The sequence below is a fragment of the Suncus etruscus genome, chromosome 17, assembly GCF_024139225.1.
Source record: "Suncus etruscus isolate mSunEtr1 chromosome 17, mSunEtr1.pri.cur, whole genome shotgun sequence".
Lineage (NCBI taxonomy): Eukaryota > Metazoa > Chordata > Mammalia > Eulipotyphla > Soricidae > Suncus > Suncus etruscus.
This window is the reverse complement of record NC_064864.1, coordinates 23099358-23121334: the sequence shown is the minus strand read 5'-3', so window position 1 is coordinate 23121334 and position 21977 is coordinate 23099358. Positions and strand designations below refer to the sequence as shown.

The 21977-nt window shown below is 42.0% G+C and overlaps 1 pseudogene; it reads right to left on the bottom strand.

Annotated features, from left to right (window-relative positions):
* Positions 1-17772: 17772 nt before the first annotated feature.
* Positions 17773-21113, bottom strand: LOC126033774 (glutathione S-transferase theta-2B-like; annotated as a pseudogene).
* Between the last annotated feature and the right edge of the window lie 864 nt (positions 21114-21977).

The following is a 21977-nucleotide window of genomic DNA, read 5'->3' as shown; positions in this document are numbered from 1 at the left end:
TTATATATAAGGCCAGCTTGCAGAAATCCTCTTCTTTCTCAGCCTCTCTCCCCACATCTCCATCTTTTTAGATTATAAGAACCGAGTGAGTTATGCAGAAGGGGCTGGGGGCCTCTGGGGTTTGTGCCTGTCTTAAGTTGCCCTGGTGAAATGTAAAAGATGTCCCAGAATCTTACCTGTTATTGACTACCAAACCAGCCTATATGTCATAAGTTTCTACTAACATAACATACACTGCAGCCACTCTGTTTCCAGTTTGTACTGTTAACTCATTTGCTACAATAGCAAGCATCGAAACCACGTGAAAACAACTCAATCATGGCCACCTGACTATTTAAAATGCAAGGTCCAAAAGTAATAATAAGCAAAAAAATTAACAATCCTGCTAATGTAGATAAAAGGGTAGTATGCCAAGGGGACCAATTAAATACCAAGATGATCCCACCTTCCACTCTCTTTCTTTGTTCAATTCCCATCTGCAATTTATTAATAGAGTCCTCAGCCAGTCCAGTATGGTCAGTATAGATGCAGCACTCTTTACGTAGGGCAGCACAAAGGCCACCCTCTTTCAGGAACAGTCTGTCCAGGCCTCGTCAATTTTGCAACACCACCTCGGCCAGGGAACATAGGGAAGTCTGCAGGTATACGACAGAGTTGCCGGTTTCAGTCAAATCTTCATCAATTTGTCATCTCATTGTTGCGATGGCTGCATGCTGGGTTCCAAGGGCTGCTGCTCTGGTGGCTGCTCCTGCAAGGCTTAAAAGGGAGGCCACAGTGATAGTGGCTACAGGGCCTGGATTCCACTTAAAGCGAGTCATAGTGGCAGAGGTGTAATATCTGGAACAGAATGCCAGGTAACTCGGAGAATTAACTGGACAATGATACAAACATCTGGATTATTGCTTAAAAATGCTGATCAATTATATGTACTAGGTATGGCCTATATTTTTACACAGCCATTGCCCGGTGACTTGAACTGCCTAATCAGAAAAAAGAAATGTCCAATTGGCAATAAGGGGGACGATTTTACTGTTTCCCTTGCCCACTATATAAACAGGAGCCTTGACCCTGGAACTGTCCAAATGTCAGAACCAGGGTGTCAGAGGTGGAGCACCATTGAGTTTCAGGCACATTTATATAAAAAAAGATTGATTAAGGGCACTAGCTTCATAAAAAGAGAGGGCTGCATCAAAACAAAGTCAGCAAGCCTTAGTTAAATTAAGCCTGGTATAGTTAAGCATAACATAGGTGGAATTCACAAGGTACCAACAGGCATGCGCAGTAGGTGTTAAACCTAAAAGAACATGGAGCATGGGCAGTGACCCACTAGGGGTCATGATAATTTGGTGATAAATATTGGTGACCCAGAGGTCAGAACAGTTGGACTGGGTGATGAAAAGCTGAGAGATGTTACAGGGAGGGCAGGAGGTGGTATGGGGCCATAGCTTAGGCCCTATTTTAAGGTAGAATAAATGATGCTTAACTGGATTTTAAAAAGCAATAGAGTCATAGCCAAATTAATAAAATCTTAATCGTCACATCATTTTTCTTTCAAAATTTTCTACATTTTTCTTTCCAGTTTCTGTAAATTGTAAAAGCACAGGGTTACATTGAGTATACCTGGGTGAGCACACAACTGATGGTGTTTTGGTAATTTTAATAAAATCTTTGGTGTTATACTTTATTCAGCTACCTGAACCTGTAGATTCACTTCCCCATGTGGCACAATAATAATCCCTTTTGGTTCCACATTTAGTTGTAGAAAAAGGGCCATGGCCAGGGCATATATAAAATTGTAAATTGCAGAAATTATTTTTTGCATTTAACGTGGAGCAATCATAATATGATTCCCATGGGTCATGGTATTCAGGGACTGTCCAAGGTATTTGAATACTGGACCAAAAGGGGCCCACAAGGTCACATAAATCAAACTGCAAGTCTGGAAACCAGGTTTTGGCTGGGTAGGCAAGGATTCAACCATAAGGGCATCAACACCAGCAGCGGCTCAAATAACGTGCCATTGTTGCTTAACTGGTTGGTGCTGTATGGGGGTAGAGGGTGGCACTAGGCAGTAGCTGGATAAAAAAAAAAAAAAGCGAAGAAAGAAAATCCAACAAATCTTTATCCTGCAAAACAAAAGAAAAGCTTACCTCAGGTTGGATTAAGCTGGGTCGAGTTATCATTATTAGTATTTTTACTAGGAAGATTGATATTTCTGGCTGGGACTCAAATGGGTCTAGGTTCTTCCTGTGGAAACACACAGATAAAGCCATGACCTGCTGACAACAGAGAATTCGGACCCCTCCATTTCCCTAATTCTGGTTCCTTCCAATAGACTGTCACTTGGGACTTGACCTGATTTCTTTTTTCAATGTTGAGCAAAGGCTGACAGCCCATTCTCCTTACTGGAAATTGAGTCAGCTAAATGCACAGCAGATTCATATACTTCTGCACCTTGAGGAAAGAAGCTCTTTGTGATATACTCCTATCAATATATGAAAAATTATCAGTTGGATAGTAGCAAATACAAAAGCTAATTAGACAAAACATGTCCAGTTATATCTAATAATCATTCAATTTGATTATATAGTTTCTTTTTTGTGGTTATTTTTGGGGGCACACCCATTTGACACTCAGGGGTTACTCCTGGCTATGCACTCAGAAATCGCCCCTGGCTTGGGGAGACCATATGGGATGTTGGGGGATTGGACTGTGGTTCATCTTAACTAGCGCTTGCAAGGCAGATGCCTAACCTCTAGTGCCACCTCTTCGACCCCTATATAGTTTCTTTTCTTAAAACACATCCTGAAACCTTTCTGCACATTCCTTAAATTTACTCTTCCATTCCCTTTTCCAGTATTCATACGTTCACACCTTATCTTTCTTGCATAAGTCACACATCTGAATTCCTTTTTTTTTTTTTTTAACCTTTTCTTCCCTGTTTTATCCTTTGAGGGCTCTTTTTAAAGGATGTAGCTTATATTAGAATAACATGAACAGGTGCCGGGCGGTGGCGCTAAAGGTAAGGTGCCTGCCTTGCCTGCGCTAGCCTTGGACGGACTGCGGTTCGATCCCCCGGTGTCCCATATGGTCCCCCAAGCCAGGAGCAACTTCTGAGCACATAGCCAGGAGTAACCCCTGAGCGTTACCGGGTGTGGCCCAAAAACCAAAAAAAAAAAAAAGAATAACATGAACAATAAGACAGCTGTAATAATTTTTTAAATTTTCAATTCTTAAACACAAACTATTAAAGGTGACCAAAACTGACTCAAGAAACAAGCAAATGGGCCCGGAGAGATAGCACAGCGGTGTTTGCCTGGCAAGCAGCCGATCCAGGACCAAAGGTGGTTGGTTCGAATCCCAGTGTCCCATATGGTCCCCTGTGCCTGCCAGGAGCTATTTCTGAGCAGACAGCCAGGAGTAACCCCTGAGCAACGCTGGGTGTGGCCCAAAAACCAAAAACAAAAAAACAAGCAAATGTCTTTATTTTTGAAGACCTCAAGTTAATAATTTGTAAATTACCAGAAAATCTATTTTTGTCCTTTTAAGGAAAGTTAAGCCTATTTTAAATGCCCCCAAAATAATGAGTATTCCTTTTTTATTTTAAGTCATATTTGAAAATAAGACTTTTAGTCAAAACACTGAACCAAAATTAAATAAATTCAAAAGTTATGGCCTCTTACTGTGCTCATAAGTATTCCATGTTAAAATTTTATGTGCCAGGTTAACAAAATTTGTAGACCATTACAAAATATAAATTATGGAGTTCTACTGTGTCTCTGCAGCACAGCACACATCTTTAGACTTTTCTCTGCTTGCTTTGGCCTAAGACTTTATCCTGAGTGTCATTCTTCCCTGAGAACTATTCTTCCTTGGAGGAGAGTTGACCCGCCCACAAAGGGCAGAGCCAGAGGAGCACAGCCACTCCTCTTCGGGGCCATGCACATCATCTAACCAATGAATACCACCACAATGCGTAGAAAAACCCACACTACAAGCATGACAATAGGGAAACAACACAGACCAATACCAGGCATAGAGAATGAAGATGACAACTCTGATGACCTGAAAACTGCCAACCACTTAGTCTCTCAAATATGAAGTTTAGAGAAGAAATATGGAGAACATTCACAGAACTAAAAGAAAGCATAGATTGAGTTGAACAGAACACTAACAAGAATCAAGAGAATATGGGGGCCAGAGATATAGCATGAAGGTAGTGTTTGCCTGGCATGCAGAAGGTCAGTGCTTCGAATCCTGGCATCCCATATGGTCACCTGAGACTGCCGGAAGCGATTTCTGAGCATAGAGCCAGTAGTAACCCCTGAGCACTGCCAGGTGTGACCCAAAAACCAAAAAAAAAAAAAGAAAGAAAGAAAGAAAGAAAGAAAGAAAGAAGGAAGGAAGGAAGGAAGGAAGGAAGGAAGGAAGGAAGGAAGGAAGGAAGGAAGGAAGGAAGGAAGGAAGGAAGGAAGGAAGGAAGGAAGGAAGGAAGGAAGGAAGGAAGGAAGGAAGGAAGGAAGGAAGGAAGGAAGGAGGGAGAGAGAGAGAGAGAGAGAAAGAAAGAAAGAAAGAAAGAAAGAGGTGATTTTTTGGGGGGCTGGAGAGATAGCATGGAGGTAAGACGTTTGCCTTTCATGCAGAAGGTCATTGGTTCAAATCCCAGCATTCCATATGGTCCCCTAAGCACTGCCAGGTGTGACCCAAGATCCAAAAAAAAAAAAAAAAAAAAAAGAACTAAGAGAATATGAAGATAGAAATCAGAAAACTCCAAACTGAAATAACAGGTCAAATAACAGGTCTGAAAAACTCAGTAGACAAATTGAAAACTTCAATGGAAAGCCTCTCCAACAGGATAACAGCAGCTGAGGATAGAATCAATGAGCTGGAAGATGAGATGCATAACAACTCCATACAGCAGAAGAGATTGGGAAAAAGCCTTAAAGCAAATGATCAGACAATGGAAAAATTACTCGAAGAGTGTGAACAGATGAAAATAGAAGTCTTGATAAGCTAACAGAAACAGCTTAAGAATCTTTGGAGTACCAGGACCCAGAAAGAAAATCTTCAGGAAGAATTAACAGTCAAGAACACATTACAGAGAAACTACCAGATTTAAAAAATACATGCGACCAAATCCTGCATGCCAGAAGTGTACCAGCTAAAAGAGACCTCAGGAAAAACACCCCAAGATACATCCTAGTCACAATGATGAATCCCACAGATAGAGACAGAATACTGAAAGCAGCAAGATCAAAAAGGGAAATTACATTCAAGGGAGCATCCTTGAGACTTACAGCAGACCTGTCACAAGAAACACTCAAGGCCAGAAGGCAATGGTGGAACATAGTGACAAAACTCAATGAAATAAATGCTTCGCCTAGAATACTGCACCCAGCAAAACTCACTTTCATGTTTGAAAGAAGTATACATAGCTTCACAGATAAACAACAGCTCAGAAACTTTACAGACTCAAAACCAGACTTAAAAGAAAAACTGAGTGCCCGGAGAGATAGCACAGCGGCATTTGCCTTGCAAGCAGCTGATCCAGGACCAAAGGTGGTTGGTTCGAATCCCGGTGTCCCATATGGTCCCCCGGGCCTGCCAGGAGCTATTTCTGAGCAGACAGCCAGGAGTAACCCCTGAGCAACGCCGGGTGTGGCCCCCCCCCAAAAAAAAAACCAAAAAAACAAAACAAAAAAAAAAACAAAAACAAAAAAAGAAAGAAAAAAAAAGAAAAACTGAAAGGTCTACTTTAAGATAAGACTGATCAACAAACACACCAAACTTCTACACAAACATGACACTAAAGCCCATGACAATTATCTCTCTCAATGTCAATGGGCTAAATGCACCAATTAAGAGACACCAAGTGGCTAATTGGATCAAAAACCTGAATCCAACCTTCTGCTGCCTACAAGAAACACACCTGAATAGTCAGAACAAATATAGACTCAAAATCAAAGGCTGGAGGAAAATCATCCAAGCAAACAACACCCCCCCCTTTTTTTTTTTTTTTTTTTGCAAACAACACCCTTAAAAAAGCTGGAGTGGCTATACTAATGTCAGATGACACAAACTTTACATTCAAAAATGTAATAAGGGACAAAAATGGACATTTTGTACTAATCAAGGGATATGTACAGCAGGAAGAAATCCCTCTCCTAAATATATATGCACCCAATGAGGGACCACCAAAATATTTAATACAATTGTTGATAAATCTAAAAAAGGATATCAATAACAACACAATAATTGTGGGAGACCTCATCACAGCCCTGTCAATACTTGATTATTCAACTGGACTGAAACCCAATAAAAATATACTAGATCTGAAAAGAGAAATGGAAGAAAGAGTCTATATATATATATATATATATATATATATATATATATATATATATATATATATATATATATATATATATATATATATATATGACTCTCCATCCCCCCAGAAACCTGATACACATTATTCTCCAATGTACATGGGTGATTCTCAAGGATAGATCACATGCTGGCACATAAAACATACCTCCATAAAATCAAGAGGTTAGAAATGTTGCAGGCTACCTTCGCTGACCACAAGGCTCTGAAATTAGAAGTGAACTCCAAAGGGACACAAGAAAACTTTAACAACTGGAAATTAAACAGCCTGCTACTGAACTACCAGTGGGTCTGAGATTAAATCAAAGAGAAAATCAAAACTTCCTTGGAACAAATAACAATGAAGACACAAACTATCAGAAACTAAGAGACACAGCAAAAGTGGTACTGAGAGGAAAATTTAAAGCTTTGCAAGCACAGATAAGGAAGGAAGAAGGAGCATACCTGAGTAGCTTAATGACGCAGCTTATACAATTAGAAAATGATCAACAAAAGGAACAAAAAATAGGGAGATAGAAGGAAATAACAAAGCTTAGAGCAGAAATCAATGAAGTGGTAACCAAAAAATCTATGAAAGCAGAAGTTGGTTCTTTGAAAAAAATAAACAAGATTGATAGACCATTGGCAAAATTAACAAAGAAAGAGAGAGAGAGAAACTTGATAACCCATATCAGAAATAAATAGAGGACTATCATTACAGATGTTGCAGAGATTCAAAGGGTAATCAGAAACTACTTTGAGAAACTAAATTCTTGAACTCTTAGAATCTTCCACAGTTGAATAAGGAGGATGTAGCATATCTAAGAACTCCCATTAGTATTGAGGAAATTAAAACAGTAATCAAATGTCTGCCCAAAAACAAAAGTCCAAGCCCATATGGATTCACTAATGAATTCTTTCAAACCTTTCAAGAGGAACTGCTACCTATCCTGGTCAGACTCTTTCATGAAATTGAAAAAACAGGAACACTTCCAAATAGCTTTTATGAAGCCAACATCGCCTTGATACCTAAACCAGACAGAGATGCAGCCAAAAAAGATAATTACAGGCCAATATTCCTGATGAACACAGATGCAAAGATCCTTAACAAAATCCTGGTAAATAGGATCCAATGCCTCATCAAGAAGATTATTCACTTTGATCAAGTAGATTTCATCTCAGGAATGCAAGGATGGTTTAACATCTGTAAATCTATCAACATAATACACAACATCAAGAACAAGAAAAATAAAAATCGGGGCCGGGTAGGTGGCGCTGGAGGTAAGGTGTCTGCCTTGCAAGCGCTAGCCAAGGAAGGACCGCGGTTTGATCCCCCGGCGTCCCATATGGTCCCCCCAAGCCAGGGGCGATTTCTGAGCACATAGCCAGGAGTAACCCCTGAGTGTCAAAAGGGTGTGGCCCAAAAACCAAAAAAAAAAAAAAAAAGAAAAAGAAAAATCACATGATCATATCAATAGGCGCAGAGAAAGCATTTGATAAGGACCAACACCCATTCTTTTTTTTTATTTTTATTTTTAATTATGAGAACAAAGATGCAAAGAAAGAAGACAAGGTAAAGTTACAGTGGAAGGACAATCATCCATAACATAATTCTCAGAAGAAGTCCCCTTGCTGATACCTTAACTTTGAACTTTCAGCCAAAGAACATTAAGATAAATAAAACAGGGCCCGGAGAGATAGCACAGTGGCGTTTGCCTTGCAAGCAGCCGATCCAGGACCAAAGGTGGTTGGTTCGAATCCCGGTGTCCCATATGGTCCCCCGTGCCTGCCAGGAGCTATTTCTGAGCAGACAGCCAGGAGTAACCCCTGAGCAATGCCGGGTGTGGCCCAAAAACCAAAAAAAAAAAAAAAAAAAAAGATAAATAAAACAGAATTCGTGTACAATTACTTTGTCCCTCAAGTCCCCAGATTGTAACACATTATAATATTTCTTAACAGCACACAAGGCAATCTAAAGCCATAAAACTTACTTAACTCCTTAAACATTAGAGGCATAGTATTTTTTACATTTCCATGTACATGCATATTAGCTTAAGTTAACCTCAAATTTTAAGTTTTTTTTTTTTAAGGATTAGAGTCAAAGGAGCACAGTAAAAACAGTGTTAGAGTGGCAATTGTTGTTTGCATAGGCCCATTAAAATATGAGGGGCATGGAAAGGAATAACCTTGGCCTAAATACAAAGAGACCCTACCCCTGAAGTTTCCTGGCATAAGACCAAATCTAGGCTCCAGGCAAGCTAGATCGTCCAATCCAAGACATTGTCTGTAGTGCCAACACACTTTTATTTTTCACACAGTCTCTGTTGTTGGTATCATGTTCTGTATTAAAGATCCTGGAATCTGTATATCCTACATTGAAGTCAGGGCGTGGAGCGTCCTCTCATTTCACCTCACAATTAAAGGGTAATGCAGGAAGCCCTGCCCTGTAAGCAGGTCGTTGTTGTTGTTAAGTCTTTTCAGTGTTAAGGGAAGTCTCTTGAGCAGGTCGATGTCTGAGCAGTGGTAGGATCTTCCATGGTAGAGGATTGTTTCCAGGTGATGTCATAGACAAACCTGGATGTTTTGTGGATGGCTTCCCTGGTTCAGGGGTGAATGGAAAATGCCCTTTCTTCTGAGGTCTGTGCCAGGTCGTTATGTCAATGTTCAGGATGTAAGGTCCCTTTGCACTACAAGATTTGTGTGTTCCAATCTCTAGTAGATAGGATGTTATTTGTATGTATAGTATTTTCCCATTTTAATGCCAACACCCATTCTTGATAAAAAAAAAAACTCTCAGTAAGATGGGAATGAAAGAAACCTTTCTCAATATAGTTAAGGCCATCTATCACAAGCCAAAGGCAAATATCCTCAATGGAGAAAAACTAAAAGCCTTTCCTCTAAGTTCTGGTAAAAATAAGGCTGCCCTCTCTCACCACTGCTATTCACCATGGTACCAAAAGTACTTGCTATAGCGATTAGGCAAGAAAAAAATATCAAGGGAATCCAGATAGGAAAGGAAAAAGTCAAGCTCTCACTGTTTGTAGATGACATGATGCTATATTTAGAAAACCCTACAGACTCGACCAAAAAGCTTCTAGAAACAATAGATTAATATAGCAATGTGGAAGTCCACAAAATTAACACACAAAAATCAATGGTCTTTTTATACACCAATAATGATAGGGAAAAAATGGACATTAAGAAAACAACCCCATACACATTAGTGCCACACAAACTCAAATATCTTGGAGTCAACTTGACTAAAGACATGAAGGACCTATACAAAGAAAACTACAAAACCCTGCTCCAAGAAATGAGAAGACACTTGGAAAAGAAAACACATACCCTGCTCATGGATTGGCAGGATTAACACCATTAAAATGGCAATACTCTACAAAGCATTGTACAGATTTAATGCAAACCCTCTAAAGATACCTATGACATTCTTCAAAGGAATACATCAAACACTTCTGAAATACATTTGGAACAATAAACACCCTTGAATAGCTAAAGCAATCTTTGTGAAAAGGAATATGTGAGGCATTAATTTCCTCAACTTTAAACCATTTTACAAAGCAATAGTTATCAAAACAGCATAGTATTGGAATAAAGACAGATCCTCAGATAAGTGGAATAGGCTTGAGTACTCAGAGAATGTTCCCCAGACATACAATCACCTAGTTTTTTGATTAAGGAGCAAGAAATCCTAAATGGAACAAGGAAAGCCTTTTCAACAAGTGGTGTTGGCACAACTGGCTAGTCATTTGCAAAAAAAAGAGAACTCAGACCCCCAGCTAACATCATGTACAAAGGTAAAATCCAAATGAATTAAAGACCTTGATATCAGACCTGAAACCATAAGATATATAAAACAATATGTAGATAAAACACTCCATGACATTGAGAGTAAAGGCATCTTTAAGGAGGAAATAGCACTCTCCAAACAAGTGGAAGCAGAGAAAACAGATGGGACTATATTAAGCTGAGAAGCTTCTGCAACTCAAAGGAAATAGTGCCCAGAATAAAGAGCCACCCACTGTGTGGGAGAAACTATTCACCCAATACCCATCAGATAAGGGGCTAATATTCAAAACATACAAGGCACTGACGGAACTTTACAAGAAAAAACATCTAATCCCATCAAAAATGGGGAGAAGAAATGAACAGACACTTTGCCAAAGAAGAAATACAAATGGCCAAAAGGCACATGAAAAAATGCTCCACATCACTAATCATAAGGAAGATGCAAATCAAAATAATTATGAAGTACCATCTCATGCCACAGAGATTGGGGCACATCACAAAAAACAAGAACAAGCAGTGCTGGCTGGGATGTGGAGAGAAAGGAACTCTTATTCACTGCTGGTGGGAATGCCGTCTAGTCCAACCTTTATGAAAAGCGATATGAAGATTCCTCTAAAAACTGGAAATTGAGCTCCCATTCGATCCAGATATACCATTCCTAGGGATATATCCTAGGAACACAAAAAAACAATACAAAAATCCCTTCCTCACACCTATATTCATTGCAGTGGTATTTAAATTAGCCAGACTCTGGAAACAACCAAGATGCCCTTCAACAGATGAATGACTAAAGAAACTGTGGTACATATACACAATGGAATATTATGCAGTTGTCAGGAGAGATGAAGTCATGAAATTTTCCTATACATGGATGACCATGGAACTATGTACATGGAGACAAAAGAGAAGAGGGCTGATGGCTGGAAGGTCCAGCTCATGACATGAACTCACCACAATGAGTAATGAGTGCTGTTAAAGAAATAACTACATAGGGCCCGGAGAGATAGCACAGCGGCGTTTGCCTTGCAAGCAGCCAATCCAGGACCAAAGGTGGTTGGTTCGAATCCCGGTGTCCCATATGGTCCCCCGTGCCTGCCAGGAGCTATTTCTGAGCAGACAGCCAGGAGTAACCCCTGAGCACTGCCGGGTGTGGCCCAAAAACCAAAAAAAAAAAAAAAAGAAATAACTACATTGAGAACTATTATAATAATGTGAATGAATGAGGGAAGTAGAAAGCCTGTTTAGAGTTCAAGTGGGGGTGGGGTGGGGAGGAGGAATATTTGGGACATTGGTGATGGGAATGTTGCACTGGTGAAGGGGGTGTTCTTTACATAACTGAAACCCAACTACAATCATATCTGTAATCAAGGTGTTTAAATAAAGATATTTAAAAAATTAAAAAAGAAAAAAAAGAAATAATAGGTGCTCATTTTAAAAAAATCCCAAAATTATAAAAGATATATAAATTTTTAAAAAGAAGTTTTAAGATTAGTAATCCAGAGGAATTACAATTTTAAGATATGACATCACCACACACATTATTAGTTACTTTGCTCTTTTTGTTTGTTTGTTTGTTTGTTTGTTTTTGGGCCACACCAGGCGGTGCTCAGGGGTTACTCCTGGCTGTCTGCTCAGAAATAGCTCCTGGCAGGCTCGGGGGACCATATGGGACACCGGGATTTGAACCAACCACCTTTGGTCCTGTATTGGCTGCTTGCAAGGCAAACACCGCTGTGCTATCTCTCCGGGCCCCACTTTGCTCTTTTTTTAAAAAATAACTTAGAACATTATTTAAAATAGTTTCTTTCTTTGTTTAGCAAATGAGAAGTAAGTGATGTTCAATAGTTTCCAAAGTAATATATCAAGGACAACTAGTATTTTTTTTTTTAATTATGACAACAAAGATGCAAAGAAAGAGGACAGGGTAAAGTTACAGTGGAAGCCCAATCACCCATAAACAGAATTCTCGGTAGTCCCATCGATGATATCCCAGCCTTGAACTTTCAGCCAAAGAACATTAAGAAAAACAAAACTGAACCCATGTACAATACAATTACTTTGTCCCTCAAATCCCCAGTTGTAGTACATACTATTTCTTAGCAGCACACAATATAATCTAAAGACATTAGACTTATGTAACTCCTTAAACATTGAGGGCAAAGTACATTTCTCTAGTTCCATGCACATGCTTACTAGTTTAAGTTAGCCTCAAAAGTTTTAGTGGGTTGTTTTTCTTAAGGATTGGAGTCAAGGGAACATAGTAAAAAACGGTATTAAAGTGGCATTTGTTTGCATAGGCCCACCAAAACATAAGGGATATGAAAAGGCAAATTATGGTCTAAATACAAGGAGACCCTACCCCTGAAGTTTCCTGGCACAGGACTGACTCTAGGCTCCAGGCACACTAGTTTGTCCTGGCACAGGCCTCAGAAGAATGGGCATCCTCCATTCATGCCGGAACCAGGCAAGCTATCTACGAAACGTCCAAGGTCTTTTATAGCAACAGCTGGAAGCAGTCCTCTACCAGGAAAGACTCTACCAAGGGTCTGACATCGACCTCCTAAAAAGAGACTTCCGGTTACACTGAGAAGACTTGACAACAACAATGACCTGCTCTACAGGACATGGTTCTCTCTATTGCCCCATAAGTGTGAGGTGAAATGAGAGGATGCTCCGCACCATCCTGACTACAATATGGGATATGCAGACTCCAGGATCTTTAATACAGAAGCATGATACCAACAACAACAGAGACTAAGTGAGGAATGGAGGTGTATTGCCACTACAGAGGATGACTTGAATTGGACAACTAGTATTTTTTAAATCCAAACACTATCATAACTTAAGTTGTAAAGCCTAATAAATATAAAATAAGACTTATTTTACTCCAATTTTAAAAGGTTTGTATTTTATCTAGATACTCAGAACTTTTATTTCTTTTTCTTCCAATTGGAAAGCAAATTGCCAGAATTACTTCCATCTGACAGAACAAATTGTCCTTTATTATACTTAGTAAAGACATTTTAAGCATTTTTTGTTTTGTTTTGTTTTGTTTTGTTTGTTTGTTTTTGGGCCACACCCAGTGATGCTCAGGAGTTACTCCTGGCTGTCTGCTCAGAAATAGCTCCTGGCAGGCACGGGGGACCAGATGGGACACCGGGATTCGAACCAATCACCTTTGGTCCTGGATTGGCTGCTTGCAAGGCAAACGCCGCTGTGCTATCTCTCAGGGCCCCATTTTAAGCATTTTTGATCGTAAGATCAACATTAAATTTAATATCTTGTGGTAACAGTTATGTAATTTAGTTATCTAAATTTGGTTATCTCAGCAATATTAAGCACTCACAAAATTAACAATGTTATAAAAAATAAAAGGTTAACGACAACATTTTGCACACAGTTTTCTAGATACCTTTAAAATTGAAAAAAAAATTGTTCAGTAATAATATAAAAGACCCAAATTCTGGGGCTGAAGAGATAGCATGGAGGTAAAATGTTTGCCTTGCATGCGGAAAGATGGTGGCTCGAATCCCGGCATCCCATATGGTCCTCAGAACCTGCCAGGAGCAATTTCTGAGTATAGTGCCAGGAGTAACCCCTGAGCGCTGCCGGGTGTGTCCCATTCCCCAAAATAAAGCCCCAAATTTTAATATGTTTGTGGCCTATTTGAATTTAAAATGACAAAACGTTTTTCTTTACTGATAATCCTTGCTCCAAAATTCCTAAGGGGCGGGTGGTGGTTTTCACTATATTTTTTAAAGCGTCCAACTTTATTTGCTTCACCCTGACAGGTTTTCCTGGTCACCAGGATATTATCAGTATCTGAAGGGCAGTGGCCTGGCCACCACCTTTAGGTGTTTTGAAGATATAAGCCTTCCATTGCCTCAGTATTCCTGTCCTAAGAGATTATGAGGGGTATTATAGCCCCTGAATTTCTGTTTGAAACTTTTCATATTAACCACTTAATAATTTTAAGAGGAGGTATACTTCTCTTTACTCCTGATACCACCAGGCCAGTAGGCTGGGGACCCTGCTTTCAGAGTGAGGCACCCTTAGCAGTATCCTTTTTAGTAATTCCCCTTTGGATGATGGGGCTGAGGGATGCCCAAATTTAGTTTAAAGTCTTCCTCATTCTTATGAAATTTAGATTTACAGTCAGCCTGCCAATGAAACCTGTTTTTGCACCACAGGCATGGGGTTGAAGGAGCTATTTTTGTTACATCTTCCCCGTTGTTGATTAGGACACTCACAAAATTAAATTGATTTGCAACATTATCTACCCAATTTTTTTTTTTTTTTTTTTTTTTGGTTTTTGGGCCATACCCGGTGGTGCTCAGGGGTTACTCCTGGCTGTCTGCTCAGAAATAGCTCCTGGCAGGCACGGGGGACCAGATGGGACACCGGGATTCGAACCAACCACCTTTGGTCCTGGATCGGCTACTTGCAAGGCAAACACCGCTGTGCTATCTCTCTGGGCCCTATCTACCCAATTTTTAGGAATTTCTAAAGTAACGCTGTATTGCATTGTTCTGCATCTGATCTTCCAGAATGCTGATTATGTCCTCAGCTGCTGTTCCCTACTGGAGAGCTATCCACTGAGTTTTTCAGTTGAGCTACCGTATTTTTCAGATCTGTTATTTCAGTTTGCAGTTTTCTGATTTCTGTCTTTGTGGTCTGTTCAGATTGATCTATGCTTTCTTTGAGTTCTATGAACATCCTCCATATTTCTATTCTAAACTCTTTATCTGAGAGGTTAATCAGATGGTTGGAATTTTTTGTGTTGTCAGATCTATCATCTTCATTCTCATCATGGTGTTTGCCTGCAAGGTTTCCCCATTGTCGCGCTTGTAGTGTGATTTTTTTCTGCGTGTTGCAGTGGGGTTCGCAGCCGTGCTCTTCTGCGGCCTCTAGGGACAGTTTTTTTTTTTTTTTTTTTTGTGGGGGTTGCCCTTCCTAGCCCTCTGAGGAGAGCTTGAGGGATTCAGAAAAGAGACACAAACAAAGCCAACAGGTCCCTTTAAGTTACCACAGTCATCAAGGGCACAGCATGAAAGCACCTCCACAGACAGAAGAATCAACTCTGCCTGGCGACTCTCCCAGCAGTCCTTGCTCACTGGGTGTTTCTAGAAACAATAGATTCATTTAGCTAAGAGGTAGGCTACAAAATTAACACGCAAATATCAATGGTCTTCTTGTATACCAATAATGATAGAGAAGAAATAGACATTAAAAAGCTATCCCATTCACATCAGTGTGATTAGCTAGGAGTTAAATTTCAAACGGTCTAGATCGTTAACATCAAAAGATATTTTAATAACGTTTTAAAATTTATTTGGCAGGATGTGACACAAGCAGTACAAGCAGGACTCAAGGTCTATTCCTGACTCCTGCTTAGGTGGAGCTCAGGGACCATGTGTAATATCTGGGATGGAACCAGGGTCAGTCAAAGTGGGCTATATACAAGGCAAGTGCCCTACAAATGGACTCAACAGTTTTGATCCCCACTACTTCACATTGTCCTCAAGCACTATCTGTCAGGAGTGACCCCGAGTGCAGAGCCAGAACTAAGCCCTGAGCACAATCAGTGTTTCCCAAAAATACAGCCCCCAAAAGTGTGTTATATAGGCTGCACCAATAGTACAATGAATAGGCTGCTTGCTTTACATATGGCTGACCAACTTCAATCCCCAGCATCCATATGAGACACTGACCACTGCAAGGAGTAATCCCAGCATCCTATATGAAGCACTGAGCACTGCAAGGACTGACCCCTAAGTATAGAACCAGGAATTAACCCTGAGAACTTCCAAGTGTGGCCCAAAGCAAAAAACAAAAACAAACACACACACACACACACACACACACACACACACACACAAAGAATATGTTATACATAAATAACAGCTGGGTTGAATTGAAGCATGTTTATTTCTTATTTGGATTTTATACCAATACGTGGGCTAAATGTCCTTGCAAACTATTATAATAAGATAGAGCTGCTTTTCATGAGACTCTACTCAATATGCAGCCTTGGAGAGACCTGCTATTGATAGTCTAAACATTGTTTGTGGGAAAACATGCCTGAAACTCTGACAAATCTATCTATTTTCAGCACCTTACTAGAGTCTAGAATTGTGCTTTGATAATGTGTTGTATGACCCATTGTAACTTACCCATACAAATGATTAAATGTTGAATTCATATGTTTTTTGGTCACACCCGACAGTGCTCAGGGGTTACTCCTGGCTCTACACTCAGAAGTTGCTCCTGACAGGCACAGAGGGACCATATGGGATGCTGGGATTTGAACCACCATCTGGTTGAATCAGCTGCATGCAAGGCAAACACCTAACCGCTGTGCTATCTCTCTGGCCCCAAATTCATATGTATCTTATAGGGCTTAGCATGAGGAACAGATCGTACTAAAAATATGCTGCAAAGGATTCAACGAACTATATAGTTTGGATTTCAATTCCTCAGTCTTCGTGTGCTCACTGAGGCAACATTTTAATATAGGCAAATAATGAAACAAGAACAATTGCCCCCAAACCCTACAATTATGCATTGCATCGATAAATACAAAGTTCTAGATTTGAAGAATTAGTAGTTAGCTATACCACAAATATCTTCATATCTGAATAATCTTGGTAAAAAGGCAAAAAAATTATTTTTGGTCTTAATTCATTTAAGAACATTTTAGAATCCTAAAGCATTTTAAAATATAAAGTCTTCATTCTTTTTAAAATACCAAGTTTAATATGTGTGATTTTGTACAAAAAAATCAGAGAGAGTCACAGAAAAAGTGTATTTTCAGCCAGGGGTTGTTGAGCAACTTCTTGGTCTTATAGAGCCAGCCAAGCTTCTTCTTTTCTGCTGCTTTTCCTGTTAAATTAAGGGTACTTGTGCTAATTAACTTAGAGAAAGTGAAAGGAAAAGGTAAAGTGATTGTGACAATAACCAATGATGAAAGGTGAGGGGTGTAGAGATAATCCAGTGGACAGGGCACATGCCTTGAATGTGGTCCACCCAGATTCAATCCCTGACACAACATATGATACCCAGGTCTCGAAAAAAAAAATTATTCCCCTGTTCAGAGTCAGGAGTAAGCTCAGAGCACAACTGGGTATGGTCCCAAAAACAAACAACAAAATAATGGACTGTAGATATGCTATAGGGATTAAGGCACTTCTATCTATCTCTCTCTCTCTCTCGCTCTCTCTCGCTCTCTCTCTCTCTCTCTCTCACACACATACACACACACACACACACACACACGTACACACTCACAATATTCTTCTGAACACTGCCAGGAGAGAACCCCCATCTATACTCAGTACTTGTGAGTCCCAAAACCGAAATCAAATTTAAAAATTAGATTTAAATATTTATAATTTCTCAGCTGGTGTGTTCTCATGGTATTGAACTTTAAATCTCTCTAAGTCTGTGAATTTGAGTCCCCAAAGGGTTACCTGTATCCCTGAGGCACAGCACCACCCAGACGCACTGCAGCATGACTACAGAATGCTCCTGGAGCCAAGGTACAAGCAACAGCAGTGAGATAAAAAAAAATTAAATAATTAAAAAGGACATGGAACACAAAAGAAATGGTATGCATCTTTATTGCTAATTTCCTGGTACCCCCACCTGCAGCCCCCATCCTAACCATCAGGGAATCCTGGCAACACGAAGCTTCACCCTTAAGTAGTATTCTGGGGGAGGTGGTGGAATAGTTTTATTGGTGAATTGTAGTATGTTCAAGATGGGGCCATGGGCTTCCTGACACAGTTCAGCACCCAGGAAAGTCTCCACTCAATTACGCCAGGCTTCCAGTTTCTTATGTCCCACAAGCAGGTCATGGCCAAGAGCCAAGGGCTACAGGAATAAGAATTAAAAAAATCGAAAAAGTTCTCAATGTGCAATTCCAAGAGCTCTGAGAGTGACAGGCCTATTCCCTAAGTTCTTGAGAGCTCCATAGCAGGGCCCAAGAGAACCAGCTGAGATCTCATTTTTGGAGAAAAGCATAAGGTCAGCACCTCAGCACCAATTCGGCCAGAAACTTGCTCTCATCTGGACAAAGTGCTGCTTTCTCGGGGTTTCTAACAGAGAGTGGCAATAGGAGGGCTTGGCTGCTTAGGGCCAGTTCATACCTGCATCAGTTCCTCTAGTGCCAGTAGGTCAGCAATGGTTATCTCCTGGCCAGCAAGGAAAGGCTTGCTGCCCAGGAAGAAGTCCTCCATTCTTTGCACTGCTTTGTCCCTGAGATCTTTGTTGCATTCCACTTTCTCCTCTGGTACTTGGAGCCCACTGATGGGAGCAATCACCTGAAGGAACATAAATGGGGCTCTGGCCATGGCCTCTACATCCACCCATGACCCAAGCCATCAACTGCCTCTGATGGTGCTTCTCATCTTTACCCACAGGGCCACACCAAAAGTGCCCCAAATGAAGTCACTATGCCAGCCTAGGTACTGATGGATGTGGGCTCAGATGTGGGTACCAGTGATCCTCCATTTTGTATTTAGAGCTTAGGTAGATCAGGATGGCCACACTGAGGAGCACACTAGGATCAGGAGCTCACACTTCCAGGTGCTGCCAGCCTCAAAGAAGCCCCATAATTGCCCTGCATTTGAGGCCCTTCCTCCATCCATACCTCTACCCCCAAGCTCCCGGGGCACCACTTCCTCCCTTTCCCCACTGTGCTCCCCTGAATCTCTGTGTTCCTATGTTCCCATAGGCACTGGGTAGACCTTCCGCTTGGCTCCTAAGAACTTCAGATTCATTGGTAGATTCATTGGTAGATTGACTGTCTGGCATGGGTGAGAAACTGGGTCAATCCCTGGTGCTACAGAAAACTACTACCACCAAAGCACCTGGTCTCTGAGTATGGCACAATATTCTCAGAAGAGACTCCTGTGCCCTTGGCAAAGGCAGAAATGAAGGTACAAACTGGTGCTACGACTTGGCTCATGCAGCTCAGAACTGGCTCCCTGCTCCTTGGAACTGTGCATGGTGCTCAGTCATCCCTCCATGTTAAGCTGTATGGATTGAGGATCCATCAAGAGTGATCTATGAAGATCTATCAGATCTATCAAGAGTGACCATGGCAAGTCCCCAAGCCATTATTCTGTAGCCATTTCTCTGATAGCTAGATTTACTCTCAGGTACAGCAGACTCTGGTGATGAGGTTTAGGAGTCAGAGGAACTCCTTTCAGCATGTTCATCTTTGTGCCTGGCATGGTCATGTACATGGTCATAGCCCCTATTAGCTTCTAATGATCTTGAATGTGGGCATGGGAAGAGGACTGGGTTTCAGAAGAGAAAGCTGAAGACAGGTAATTGCTGAGACACTGTGTCGGCCCTGGTCACCCACAGGCTCTGTTCTTCCAGCATTCCTCATCTTTGGCCCTCCCTGACTCATAGGGACCACAAGTATGAGGGTGACAGCACAGAATTTAGGTACCTTTCAGTCAACACAAAGTCACCATCCTTGAGGGTTGGAAGCTTCTGCAGGCTGTTGATCTGGGTGAAGTCCTTGCTCAGGTGCTGCCCTACGGAGGAAGTCAGAGACCTACAGGGCAGAGCCACAACTCAAAGCTGGCTCAGACCCAGTGGCCTGGAACTGTGTATGCCCTCAGCTGGCTTCCTGATCTCTCACCAGGAGTGCCTGGGTCAGGCTTGGTTTCTAGCTCTCCTGCAGAGGAACTAGATATAGAGGGACTAGAGTTACTTCGGAGCTACTACATGTCGATGAAGAGAAGTTATTTCTATTTAGCTGGAACTAGATTGAACAGGAGGTTCCAGCATTCTCGGTTTAGTTTTCACAGCGGAGTCTAGACCCCAGGGTTTCTTTCGAGGAGCAACTTGTAGTTTAGTTTGCTTGGGGCCTCGATTAATGGTGATCAGGGGCTACTCAGGGAAGGCTGGAAGAAGCATCGGAAAAGGGAGGTTCACTCTTCTGGAGGTGTTGGATGGAGGACGAGGGTTCGAATGAAACAACCTCTCATGCCCTTTGATCTCCCTGCCTTACTACAAATGCCCCCACCAATCAATCCTCTCTGTCTCTCTCTCTGTCTCTCTGTCTCTGTCTCTCTCTCTGTCTCTCTCTCTGTCTCTCTCTCTCTCTCTCTCTCTCTCTCTCTCTCTCTCTCTCACACACACACACACACACACACACACACACACAGGATTTGATTCCTTTTTAGAGAAAAGCAAAGTTCTAAGAAGGCCTGTGTCTAGACCAAGTCACTCTCTCTCTCTCTCTCTCTCTCTCTCTCTCTCTCTCTCTCTCTCTCTCTCTCTCTCTCTCTCTGTTACACACACACACACACACACACACACACACACACACACACACACACACACTGGATTTGATTCCTTTTTAAAGAAAAGCAAAGTTCTAAGAAGGCCTGTGGCTAGACCAAGTCTCTCTCTCTCTCTCTCTCTCTCTCTCTCTCTCACACACACACACACACACACACACACACACACACACACACACTGGATTTGATTCCTTTTTAAAGAAAAGCAAAGTTCTAAGAAGGCCTGTGGCTAGACCAAGTCTCTCTCTCTCTCTCTCTCTCTCACCCTCTCTCTCTCTCTCTCTCTCTCTCTCTCTCTTACACACACACACACATACACACACACACACTGGATTTGATTCCTTTTTAGAGAAAAGCAAAGTTCTAAGAAGGCCTGTGGCTAGATCAAGTCACACAGCGGGAGTTTTGTGGGGCCAGTTGCAGAGGCACAGGCTTTTGCTGCTGGGGGGGGGGGGGGTAGGAAAGGGGATGCAGCAGGACACGAAGTCCCGGTCCCACCTTTGAGCAGGTCCACGGGGCGTAGCTCGAAGGGGATGCCGTTCTTCTTGGCGAAGATGTAGACGGCGCGGCTGGGCTGGGACAGCAGGTCCAGGTAGAGCTCCAGACCCATGGCGGGGGGGGTGGGGGTGGGTGGGGTGGTGAGGACTCTGGAAGGAGGCTGCGGGCCGGTATTTAAGTGCTTGGATCCCGCCCAGCACTGCCGCTGCCCAATAGGTCAGAACCCGGTCCATCTGGCTCTATTGAGACTTGGTTTGTTCGCCAGCAGCCTCTAGGCTACTGTAGGTCCGGGAGGACCCTCCCCTGCCTCCCGCCCCCGCGATCATTGACCCTAACTAGACCTACAAGGGGCACCCCTCGGCCCTGTGCTGCAGACAAGTTTCCACCCAGCTCTAGAGTTACAGGCTTTGCAGGCTGCGTCCATGCAGCGGAATGGGTACTGGGCCAACAGTCCAGAATTGCAGGGAGCCTTGGCCAAAACACAGAGGGGCCCCGAGGGGAGTGAAGAAGAACTCTAGGCAGTTTATGCACCGTCCTACTTTTTCAGTGCACACTGCCTGAGGATCCCCCTCTCCCTGCCCAGGCACGGCCAGTCCCACAGACTGATAAAGTCTATCTGGAAGGTTCTTTCAGAGTTTTGTTGGGGTCCCGAGGAAGGGCGCTCCCCAGTGGTGTCAGTGGTCTCAGAGGGTTCCTAATGAAGTGACACATTTGCAGATATGACTTGGCTGGGGCAACTGGAAAACTCCACAGGGCAGGTTCGCAATGGGATCTGATCGCCAAAACAGTTATTGCAGGAGGCCAGAGACCCTGGAGACCTTCTGAGCTGTGGGCAAAGGCAGCTAGCTGCTAAAATCTAGGGTCCAAGAAGGCACCCCTTCCATCTCCTTCTTCTCCCTCCTATCTCTCCTCCCCTCATTCTTCAGTTCCAACTGTTGAACTTGCTGGAGCATTATGCCAATAGACAAGAATGCTTCCCTGGAATTAGTG